The sequence below is a fragment of the Ovis canadensis genome, chromosome 1 (assembly GCF_042477335.2).
Source record: "Ovis canadensis isolate MfBH-ARS-UI-01 breed Bighorn chromosome 1, ARS-UI_OviCan_v2, whole genome shotgun sequence".
Classification (NCBI taxonomy): domain Eukaryota; kingdom Metazoa; phylum Chordata; class Mammalia; order Artiodactyla; family Bovidae; genus Ovis; species Ovis canadensis.
The window spans coordinates 237,563,727-237,576,846 of record NC_091245.1 but is presented as its reverse complement, the minus strand read 5'-3'; the positions used below and the strand labels follow the sequence as shown (position 1 = coordinate 237,576,846).

General features: G+C 40.6%; 1 protein-coding gene across 2 annotated transcripts in view; it reads left to right on the top strand.

Moving 5' to 3' along the window:
* LOC138424848 (THO complex subunit 2) overlaps positions 1–13,120 on the top strand; it is a 148,592-nt gene that overhangs the window by 108,533 nt on the left and 26,939 nt on the right. The window lies entirely within an intron of this gene.

The following is a 13,120-nucleotide window of genomic DNA, read 5'->3' as shown; positions in this document are numbered from 1 at the left end:
AAATAAGAGCTAATGGGACTATGGAGATTAGTAGGATCCAGAATGTTTAACTGAGGTTAACAGGTTTCAGACTAATCCTTTCCCCCCTAAATCAAAAGTGACTTTGACTTTGTGGGTAAACACCAAAATAAGTTTAGATATTAACAATACAAATGAATAGCATGAAGAATTTCTAGATGAATGTGGAGGTTTTCTGCAGCAAGCTAACCATGGGTCTAAGAGTGTGATAAAATACTTTCACAAAAATAGGATCTCTGGCCCCCTGCAATATTTCAGCTGGCAATTTTAGAGGGCATGTTGTAGAAAGAAAAAAAAATTTTTTTCAGGATTAAAACTTAGGTTCAAGGATTCAATTTAATTGCCAATCTGACTTGGCAGTCTGTTAATAGGCCCAGTGGGAATGTTTTAAGAATTGAATGAGAGATACGAATGAACCTACTTACAAAGCAGAAAATGACTCATAGACCCAGAGAACTCATTTATGGTTGCTGGGGGATAACCACCAGGACCTACTGGGAACTCTGCTCAATCTTATGTGGCAGCCTGCATGGGAGGGGAGTTTGTGGAAGAATGGATCCTTGTGTATGTATAGCTGAGTCTCTCTGCTGTCCACCTGAAACTATTATAACATTGTCAATTGGCTACATCCTAATACAAAATAAAAAGTTTAAAAAATATATATGGGTAAGAAAAAGGTGGAGCCAAGGGAACAGAAAGAAAATACCAGCTGAAGAGCAAGGAACCCAGAGTTCAGTAATGGTGAGAGTGAAAGTCATTCAGTTGTGCCCGACTCCTCATGACCCCATGAACTATACAGTCCATGGAATTCTCCAGGCCAGAATACTGGAGTGGGTAGCCTTTCCCTTCTCCAGGGCATCTTCCCAACCCAGGGATCAAACCCAGGTGTCCCACATTGCAGGCAGATTCTTTACCAGCTGAGCCACAAGGGAAGCCCAGAGTAATGGTAATGGAAGCTTATCTTAAAAGCTCATTAATAATCTTATCAAAGCTCCTATTAAAAGGCTTTGTAGAATCTGCCCAAATTCTTACACAGAAAGGAGGAGGAAGGATGGAAATAAATTACAATTCACATGAAGCAACTGATTTAGACATGTGTTGGCTGATACCTATAATTACTATTTTAGATATTTGTTGTTGGTTACTTATTTTTTTAAAGCATGTATTCAACCAGATCATGAGAATTCAGGCTTAAATTGAAAAAAGTAGGGAAAACCAATAAGACATTGAGATGTGACCAAATCAAATCCCTTATGATTATACTGTGGAGGTGATGAATAGATTCAAGAGATTAGATCTGGTAGACAGAGTGCCTGAAAAACTATGGATGGAGGTTCATAATTTTGTTCAGGAGGCAGTGACCAAAACCATCCTAAAGAAAAAGAAATGAGAGATGGCCAAGTGGTTGTCTGAGGAGGCTTTACAAATATTAATAGCTGAGGAAAGAAGAGAAGTTAAAGGGCAGGGAAAAAGGAAAAGATATACCCAACTGAACCTAACCAGACCTAACAGAAGCATAAGATATTAAGAAGAGGTGGCAAGAATATCCAGAAGAACTGTACAAAAAATGGTCTTAATGATCCAGATAACCATGATGGTGTGGTCACTCAACTAGAGCCAGACATCCTGGAGTGTGAAGTCAAGTAGGCCTTAGGAAGCATTACAACCAACAACGCTAGTGGAGGTGATGGAATTCCAGCTGAGTTATTTCAAATCCTAAAAGATGATGCTGTGAAAGTGCTACACTCAATATGCTAGCAAATTTGGAAAACTTAACAGTGGCCACAGGATTGGAAAAGGTTAGTTTTCATTCCAATTCCAAAGAAGGGCAATGCCAAAGAATGTTCAAACTACTACACAATGGCACTCATTTCACATGCTAGCAAGGTGATGCTCAAAATCCTTCAGGCTAGGCTTCAACAGTTTGTGAACCAAGAACTTCCAGATGTACAAGCTGGATTTAGAAAAGGCAGAGGAACCAGAGATCAAATTGCCAACCTCCACTGGATTAGAAAAAACAAGGGAATTCCAGAAAAACATCTACTTCTGCTTCATTGACTATGCTAAAGCCTTTGACTGTGTGGATCACAACAAACTGTGAAAAATTTTTAAAGAGATGGGAATACCAGACCACCTTATCTGCCTCCTGAGAAACCTGTATGCAGGTCAAGGAGCAATAGTTAGAATTGGACATGAAACAGCAGACTGGTTCAAAACTGGGAAAGGAGTACATCAGGGCTGTACATTGTCACCTTGCTTATTTAACTACTATGCACAGTACATCATTAAAAATGCCAGGCTGGTTAAAACACACACTGGAATCAAGACTGCTGAGAGAAATATCAATAACCTTGGTTATGCATATGACACTACCCTAATGGCAGAAAGTGAAGAGGAACTAAAGAGGCTGTTGTTGAAGGTGAAAGGGGAGTGTGAAAAAGCTGGCTTAAAACTCAACATTCAAAAAACTAAGATGGTCCCATCATTTCATGACAAATCAATGTGAAAAAAAAAAATGGAAACAGTGAAAGACTTTATTTTCTTGGGGCTCCAAAATCACTGTGGATGATGACTGCACCCATGAAATTAAAAGATGCTTGCTCCTTGGAAGAAAAGCTATGACAAACCTAGGCAGTATATTAAAAAGCAGAGACATCACTTTGCCTGCAAAGGTCCATATAATGAAATCTATTTTATTTATTTATTTTTTTTGAATCACATACATGTGACCCATTCATCACATGTATGGATGTGAGAGTTGGATTACAAAGAAGGCTGGGCACTGAAGAACTGATGCTTTTGAACTGTGGTGCTGGAGGACTCTTGAGAGTCCCTTGGACTGCAAGGAGATCTAACCAGTCAATCCTAAAGGAAATCAGTCCTGAATATTCACTGGAAGGACTGATGCTGAAGCTGACATTTCAATACTTTGATAACCTGATGCGAAGAGCTGACTCACTGGAAAAGACCCTGATGCTGGAAAAGATTGAAGGCAAAAGGAGAAGGGAGTGGCAGAGGATGGGATGGTTAGATAGCATCACTGACTCAATAGACATGAATCTGAGCTGACTCCAGGAGATAGTGGAGGACACAAAGCCTGGTGTGCTCCAGTCCATGGAGTCAGACCTTACTTAGTGACTGAACAGCAACAGCATTCAATCCTGTTAGGTTAAATTGCATAAGTGAGGGGATGCAGGTAGGCCCTGTGATACCAGAGTGTCACTTATTATTATGACTTTCCCCTAGTGCTTTTCTGTGATCTAAATTCTGTGGCATATATGCAACAGTTAATGTTCCAGAGTGTGTGCCTGTGGCATTTGAGACATAATGTTTCAGGTTGTGGTATCTTATTTTCATCATGAATTTATACTTTTTCATCCATACCCACACACCCCCATCTCCCAAACTGGGGATCATTTCTCAAGGAACAGGTGACTTTTGTTGGCTTTTGTTCGTAGTTTCCACTGACTTTAAGTAATTTTGATAATCTATTTTCACAAAGTTTCAATCTGAAGTCAGAGGCTCAGACAAAGACTCTACTGCCTAGAGACTAGGAGTCCTAATGAAATTTCCAGTCTGGTCCAAGGGAAAAAAAAATTGTTAGGGGCAAGAAAGGTGAGGCATATAGTGGGTCCTGTAATGAGGAGATGGCCTCTAGAGATAGAACTCAAGAAATGTAATCAAACTTCAGCTTCCATCATTCACAGGATGTATACATATGAATTTACTCCTAGTGGTCCTCTCCTTTTTTTTTTTTTTTCCTTACCTTTCTTACATGGCCTTTGTAGGCATTTTGGTGTGTGACTGCTACATTGTTGCTCTATTAAACAATGAACACAATTTGCATGTTGATGTTTAACTTATACCCCTCATTCATCACTCTGTAGAATAGTTATATAACTGAACACACTGTATCTAACTCTTATTTGACCCTCATCCACCTCCTCCTTCCATTGCCCCAAACTCATGGAGCCCTTGAACAATTTTAAATCCTGCTCTAAGCCCTTTCCTGATGCAGGTCATTACCAGTGCAGGCAACTCAATAAAACAATGTTTTCACTGTATATCACTGCCCTGTTTAAATGCCTACTGAGGTTCCCTGTTACTTATTAGATTTAGTCTATTTCTCTTTTTAAAATTTTAGCCCTCCTAAAACATCTTTCTGGTACTTTCTCCTACCACTTCTGTGTTTCTTTAACTGGGCTGATAATTAAAATCCCCTGGGAAATGTTTTGAAAGAGCACTTTTCCTGACCTGACATCTAGAGCTTATGGTTTAAGTGACCTGGGGTGTGGACTGGAGGATAAGTGTTTCTCTTTAACTTGCTCCTGCTGCTGCTAAGTCACTTCAGTTGTGTCCAACTCTGTGCGACCCCATAGACGGGGGCCCACTGTCTCTGGGATTCTCCAGGCAAGAACACTGGAGTAGGTTGCCATTTCCTTCTCCAATGCATGAAAGTGAAAAGCAAAAGTGAAGTCGCTCAGTCGTGCCCGACTCTTAGCGACCCCATGGACTGCAGCCTACCAGGCTCCTCCATCCATGGGATTTCCCAGGTAAGAGTACTGGAGTGGGGTGCCATTGCCTTCACCGCTCTTTGAGTGAGTGAAGAGTGAAGTTGCTCAGTCATGTCCGATTCTTTGCGACCCCATAGACTGTAGCCTACCATGCTCCTCTGTCCATGGGATTTTCCAGGCAATAGTACTGGAGTGGATTGCCATTTCCTTAACTTAGGTATTTCTAATTTGAAGCCAGGTTTGAAAGCCACTTATGCAAACTAGTGGTTCCAGACCAGGAGCATCTGCATCACCTGAGAACTTGCTAGAAATGCAAATTATTGGACCTCACCCCAGATCTTGTGAATCAGAAATCCTTGGGATGAAACCAGAAAACTGTATTTCAATAAGATTCTGACGTATATCAAAGCTGTGCTGTCTAATGTGGTAGCTACCTGTGGTTATTGAGCACTTGAGATGTGGCTAGTCCAAATTGAGATGGACTATAATATCAAGAACACAATAAAATTTAAAGATCCAGTACAAAAGGAGGATATGAAAGTCATGTAAATGATATTTTAAACTAATAAAATGTTGAAATTATTTTGGGCAGGTTAAAGGAAATGTACTGTTACAATGAATTTTACCTATTTCACTTTTTTAATGTGCCTGCTAGAAATTACATGTATGGCTTGCATTGGGCTTCCCGGGTGGCAGAGTGGTAAAGAATCTGCCTGCCAAATGGAGGAAACACAGGTTCCTGGGTGGGGAAGATCCCCTAGAGAAGGAAATGGCAACCCACTCCAGTATTCTTGCCTGTGAAATCCCATGGACAGAGGAGCCTGGAGGGTACAGTCCATGGGGTCACAAAGAATTAGACACGGCCGAGTGCATGATTGCATACACACATAAACACACACACATTTCTCTTGGACAACACTGACTTAAAATTTGAGAACCACTAACCTATGCCATCATTACTTTCCTACACAGAATTTTTTCAAAGTGGTTTAACCAAAACGCAGACTGGATTTTTGACTCCACACCTCTGCCCCTTTCATGCATCATTTCCATCATTAGACAGTCCTTCCTACCCCTCCATGCTTGAACCATTCTGGCTGATTCTTCCAGGCTGAGCTTTTCATGTCTTTTTGCTTCAAAAGTATCTCCTGGCTACTCTATCTCCTGGCCTATGATAACTCTCTTTCTCTATTTTTATAGTTCCTAATTCCAGAAAGTAAGGGAGATTCATACTGGAGAACTCATAGAAAGGGGGCAGCTGTCTCAAGCTTCAGGGATGGTAGAATCACTAAAAGGTGGAAGAGGAGGGTACCAGGCTGTCATACTGAGGTGGCGAGGTCTGGAGTTCCTAAGTGGCAGAGCCCAGTCCCCTTTATTTGTATCCTCCATATTTCAGGTTGGGCTTCCCAGGTGGATCAGTGGGTAAAGAATCCACCTGTAATACAGGAGATGTGGGAGATGCAGTTTCGATCTCTGGGTTGGGAAGATTCCCTGGAGGAGGAAATGGCAACCCATTCCAGTATTCTTGCCTGGGTAATCCCGTGGACAGAGGAACCTGGCAAGCTACAGTCCGTAGGGTTGCAAAGAGTCAGACACAGACTAAAGCGACAGAGCACACACACACACACTCATGCACATAGCACAGGTCAATTTGTGTCCCACAAGGCAGGAGCCCGGTAGATATACATGGCTGATGATGGTGATGGACTTTAGACGCCAGAGTGAGGGAAGGACAGCTTCTGGAAAACTGGATAAAAGCCATAGGATCCAAGAATGAGGCTTCTTTTTGAAAGAAAAAAAAAAAATCTCTTTGTGTTCCCATTTAATGAGATGGTGACAAAATTCATGGGTTAATTGGTTTCAGTAACTTGTAGAAATCAAGCCATGTATTTGGGGCTTTTATGATTATGGGAATAGGGGTGCCAGCAGAGAGAACATTTAAGTAATACTTCAGGGGCTTTTTCTTATGTTTCCCATGTTCTATTTTATATCAGGTACAATTTTACTTAAAGGGTGTAAGAGAGACTAGATGACCTCAAAATATGACTTTCTGCTCAAAACTCTACTCCCTACACCCAGACCCATGTCCCTTCTCTAGTCTATTTAAAATCCCACAACACCCTCTTCTTGGCAGCTTTTTTCTACTGATACCTCTTCAGCATTCTCTTTCTTGTCATTTCCCACCATTGTGTAACATTAAGACAAAAGAATGATGATGTTAGGGATATGAAAGGGGAGATCCTAAAGCAGAAAAATTAAAAAGCTAACCATGTTTCTTCCTATATGGAACTTGTTTGCTAACCCTCAGTCCACTCTAGTACATGAATTCATTTTATTCTTTCTATAATCGTGCAATTTTAGAAAGCTAATGTTTAATATTTCTCAGAAAGAACCATTTAAACTACCAGATGCTTTAACAGTTGCTTCAAGTTCTTCAGAAAGTTCTTGCATGAAAACATGAATTTGATCTCTGAAAGGCTCCTCAGGGAAACAAGTAGTAATGCTTGAATTGATTAGAACTTTCTGCCTCCAGAATCCTTTAATTCTCATTAATAAGGAAGAAAAATATCTATTAGCAAATACTTTCTAAGACTCAAATAGTGATGTTTTATATTCAATCAAGATATATGAGTCCCAAGACAATGAAGCACCTAGGTATGATATTATCAAGTTATAAATTACCCATTTCTCATCACCACCTGAAAAAAATGTTTGTTTTTTTTTTTAAATGAACCTACTTGCAAAAGAACCTGTAAAATACCACCAACCAAGCATGAGACTGGGATAAAGCATTTCATCAAAATGTCTATAGATCATTTCTCTAAAGTGTTAAATAAGTATCTTGCAAGTTATCACATAGTGCACATTTTCAGAGTCACTTTGGGGAGAAATGTGATAGCATATTTTTTTATGAAAAGAGGCAATGTGATCAATAAAATAAAAGGGCAGATTTGAAATGCAGAAATCAATTTTAATTGAGGAATGAATGACAAAAATAGTTTATTTAGTTTCCAAAACCTCTGTGCTGTCTTGGTCTATTTTATTTTGTTATATCTTTTTTTTTACCCAACTGCCCTTTTGGTTTCCATTCCCCAGGAACCCTCTATGCTATTGCCAAAGCTGTGTTGCTGATATAGGTTTTCAAGATCAGGAATGGTTCTAACAATTCTCTTTTCTTTCCCAAAGATGACTGACATCTTTTCTCCCTGCCACCCCTCTCCCCAATTTCCTATAAATAGAATTTTACTCCTTTAGAAAGTAGCAAAGGTAAGAAGTTAGAGGGGATACCTGTATATCCTCAGAATATTCACTAGAAATTAATAATAAGCACTGTACTCATAAATCTACTTCCTTATGCAGAGCAACCTTTGGGGTTGCAAATTGGCTCTGGATCCCCCAGGTTTTGTTTGGATAGCTGCCTCTTCAGAGACTCCATGTCTTAACCAGCTTTCCTTATGCAAATCCAAAGATTCACTAAATGTGGAGAATCTTATATCTAAACACTCTGCCCTCAAATAATGGCCCTCACCTTCCTAACAGTAGCTGCTCTCAGTTTCTCTAGTGGGTGCCCAGTTAATGTGTTGACTTTGAGTCTATTTCTCAAATTTCTCCTGCCCTGGTTTGAATGGCAAGGAATGACCTTCCTCAGGCTGTGGGTAGGTTCATTCATCCAATGGGAGGCAAGAGTGGGGTCAGAGGAAGGAAGATGGCAGTGATGTTTTCCCTCTTTTTTTTTTTTTTTTTCTTTTGATTTTCATGGCATTTATGGCAACACCAAGTGGTGCTGGAGGTAAAGAATCTGCTTGTCAATGCACAAAACATAAGACACGTGGGTTTGATTCCTGGTTCCAGAAGAACCCTTGGAGGAGGGCATGGCAGTCCACTCCGATATTCTTGGCTGGAAAATCCCATGGACAGAGGAACCATGGGCTACCGTCCATAGGGTCACAAACAGTCAGACATGACTGAAGCAACTTAGCACACATGCCTGCGTGGCAGCATCTCTTTCCTAGTTCTGACTTCTGCCGGGCAGCTCCTCTTCCTATGGTCCCAGCTCCTTCTGGTTAATGCCTGCCATGTCTGCATCCCACAAAACATCCTGGCTGTGGGCTCTTATATCATTTCTGCTTCCCTCCAGGCCTAGGAATGATAGCTTCTTTCTGCTTTTGCCAAACTCTGGGTGGCCTCACCATCTCCTCATAGGTGTCTCTGTTTTTTCACCAGCTGTTTCAGGAGATAGTGCAGCTCCTTCTAGGTCTCCTTACTGGCCTGAGGTACCCATTGCCCTGCTACTATGAGTTTTGACTGCTGAGAGTTCAAAGCCAGCCTCCTTCTCTGAGATGTGTCTGATGGAGTTGACAGAGCCGCCGCAGCCAGTGCTGATGGTTATGAAATGCTGACCCTTTTTTTGTCAAGGGAGGGACAATTCTTCTGCAGGGTTTATGACCTAGAGACCACTCCCTGTGGATCAGGCCAAGGCTGTGCATGGCTTGAGTCCCATCTTTGCTTGGTTCTATCTTCTTCTTTATCCTGATTTGCTCTCTCCTTCACTTTTCTTAAAGAGCACACCTTCAGAAAAATCACATGTGCTCAAATCCTTGTCCCAAGCTGTCATTTCTTGGTGACCCAAATTGAGGAAGCAGTGTAATTAAAGCCCTCTGTTTGGAAGTCTTAGAGTAGTTTGTGTTTTTCTGACTGTGTCCTGAATGATACAGAAAGCTTAAAGTAACTCTCAGCATCTCACTTGCAAAAAAATAAGCACAATGATAACATCTGTTTGAGTATTATAATACAAAAGCAATCTCATGCCCACTACTTATTTGATTGTCCTCACCCTTCTCTGAGGTAGAGTTCCACCTCATTGTCTCCCTTTAATCTCAGTGGTTTTCTTTTAGTTTCTTTAATACAGTGTATTTCTTCCTACCTCAGATTAGTTTCCAAATGCTGTTACTTTTTCTGGAATGGGGTAAGGGATATTACATGAAATGTCTATGTGATATCTCATCCAGGAGATAAAACTGGGTTATAAAGATTTTCTGAGACCCAGGATAGTGAGTTTTCTGTTGCCCCACATCCTTCTAATTAGGAAGCAACCAGGCAGAAAATACTTTTTAAAGAGGAAATTAACAATAAAGTAAAGAGATCTTTCAGGTTATACTGCTAACTTCCTGTTTTGCATCGAGAACTAAGTTCTCTCTCCTTAATGCTCATTTAGAGACCTTAGATCTTTCTGACAAGAAGAGCATGGGCCAAGATAAAACTCAGCCTCCCAGAGATAATTCTCACTGGCATCTTTACCTTCTCCTCCAGGCAAGAGAATGTACCAATCAGTGTAATTCTGAGGATCCCTGAGAAGTGAGCTACTGGGTGGTGATCATCCTTCCGCTGAGGACCACTTCCTTCCTCTCCACCCCAACTTGCACCATCATTCTGCCTATTCTCAGCTGTAAATGGATGAGTTCTCTGATGCCCTTGCCCCTTCATGGTGCTTTGATCTCTGTAACTCCACTGGCTTTCACATTCACTTGCTCTTATCATGACTTGGAAGTCTCCTCCTTTGAAACATGAAGCTTCATTAACTTGCTATCAAAAAACAATCTCATATTTTTCCAGCTCTTACTCCGTCACCCTAGCATACACATTAGTCTCATCAAATTACATTTACTTGATTTATTTTTTCCAATTTCTCAGCTGTCACCTTCACTTTGTTCCTGACTTTGCTTAGAATCTATAATCTCTGATGTTCGGCTACAAAGAGCACAGTAATCTACTGAACTGTTCTCTTGCCAGTATCCTCAGCTCCCATACTCCCTTTCCATCTTCACCACTATGGCAGTATTCCAACCTAGACATCTACAATTTTCTCTTCTCAGCTCCTATAACCAGATGAATAAGTACTACTGAGGAAGCCAAAAGTCACCTTGGCACTGTGAACTATGGCACCTTGCCAATTCACCTTGGCACTATGAGGAAGCCAAAATTCACCTTGGCACTATTTCTATCTATGAAAAGATAGAAATCTATTTCAGTTGGACTATTGAAATCATTAAGTATGAAATTACCAAAACTTACATATTCTCACACATCATTCCAGTCTGATGATGATATGTCCCTTCCCGTTCAAAGACAATTGAGCCCAGGCAAGATATTCCCTCCCATGAGTTTACTGAGAATATATATAATGCTTTATCCCTATTTCATCAATATTAGAACCTGGAACATGATAGGTAGTCAATAAGTATTCTATTTAATGACTCACTCTCTTTCCTGTATTTTTCTGTAGCTTGTATCATATTCATGTCTATCTACCTTACTAAACAGTGAGTTCCTTGAGGACAGGAATTGTTTCTTAGTCATTTTTTATCCCTTATACCAGGCAATGTCTGAAACACAGTAGGTGTGAGTGAACAAGGGGAAAGGAAATGAATACCTAGTGACATAGTCATTTTTGTGCAATTAAACTGTTAATAAATGGATGTCTAAATGAGGAAATTAGTTACAAGTCTAAGTGTACAGCTACGATAACTCAATAAATTCTAACTTGCTTTATTACCAAGTGAATTTAGATAATTATTTCCATCTCAAACTCAAGTCAGTTTATTTTTAAAAAACTAATTAGATGATTTTTAGCCTGAGAATGGACGATCAGAGAGTCCCACATTTTCCATTGCCTGGGTTCCCTTTAACACAACTTGACTGATCTGAAGACAACTGTGCAAAGACCTAAGTTCTTGTTTTGAAATTTACTCTTTCTTCTTCTCTTTGGTTATTTACTTTAGCTGCTTATACAGTTTCTTTGGGATGCCCTGCTTGGTGGTTTTTTTCTTTTGTATTATCATAATAGAAATCATCAAAGAGTTAAAACTAGTACTTCCTAATCCACTATTTCAAGTCTATTTATTGCTGGCCATTGTCTAATCATGGCAAACATATGCACCAATATGATATAGAGAATAAAATTAAGATTATGCAACACTTACAGTTGCCTACAGAATACACAACTAAAGTTGTATACAAACTTTTCAGGCCCTTTCTAGATTTAAATAAGCCACAATCAAACCTCCAGATGGTGCATTTGCTTATCTGAGGTCTCCATACTGACCACTCAGTAAATGTTCAGAAATGTGACTTTTTGTTTTTAACTGCCAAAGAATCTCACCATGAACTCTTACTTTACCACAAGCCTTCAGGAAAGTCAGATGAGAACAAGCTTTCCTTTCCTCTTACAAAATTCAAATTTCTGGTGACTTATGAAATAAGAAACCATGCTTTAGCACAAGGGCACTTGATAATTCCCCAACACAGTCCATCCTTGATTATCCAGGGGTGTTAAGTTATGTACTTCTGAGTTTTCTGTAGTTTATAATTCTAGGTTGAATCTTCCCTTTTGCCATCAGTTCAGTTCAGTCGCTCAGTCATGTCTGACTCTTTGCGACCCCATGAATCGCAGCACGCCAGGCCTCCCTGTTCATCACCATCTCCCGGAGTGCACTCAGACTCACATCCATCGAGTCCGTGATGCCATCCAGCCATCTCATCCTCGGTCGTCCCCTTCTCCTCCTGCCCCCAATCCCTCTCAGCATCAGAGTCTTTTCCAATGAGTCACCTCTTCTCATGAGGTGGCCAAAGTACTGGAGTTTCAGCTTTAGCATCATTCCTTCCAAAGAAATCCCAGGGTTGATCTCCTTCTGAATGGACTGGTTGGATCTCCTTGCCATACCTAGCTCTAGATTATCTTTCCTTATATCATTTGTGTGTGGTTAAGAGCTTACAAGCTTTAACAACATTAATCTATCTAATACGTTGCCCCCAAATCACATAGGACTCTCAAAACCAAAAGTAAAGTGTCTGCTGCATGGCCCAGATTCCCCTTCCAGGCAGAAACTCTCATTTTCCTAACCTCCAGGGCTGTGAGAGGCCTGCAGAGCTCTCCCAGCAGTCTCTCCCCGAGAATTGCCCTTAAGTGAAAAGACCTGCTTTGCCCAATATTCTAAGCAATACACATCCAATGACTCTTAAATATAGGAAGTTACAAAACTAACCTCTGATCCCCTTTCTTCACCACCCCCATGTACTACTGGGGTGAGTATTCCAGTTTCAGAGCTCCCCATGTGATCAGCTGAGACTTCCTTTGCAACTGTTATCAGTTTAATTTCTCCCTCAACCCGACCCTGTTTCCTTCACTTCCCTGTGGGTGTTAGTTATAGGAGTTTCTCCAAAAACCCACCTGGATGCAATGGGATTCAACCTACGGTTGTTAATGTCAGGAGTCATCCTAGAAAGGAGACTGAAGATTTTGGAGTTGGGTCACCTACCAGTTGGCTGGTAGATTATGGGTACCCTGGCCTGCTGTAGTGGTGAAACTGTTAAACTTTCAAGGTGGTAAACTTGGAGGGGAATAGGGACTGTCCCAGGTATTATAAATTTCAGGAAGGAACAGTAATATTAAGAAAAGGGGAATCAAATGATTCATTCTAGTAATGCCTTCGTTGTGCCGTGTTTGCTCAGTCGCGTAGTCATGTCTAACTCTGCAACTCCATGGACTGTAGCCTGCCAGGCACCTCTGTCCATGGGATTTTTTTCCTAGC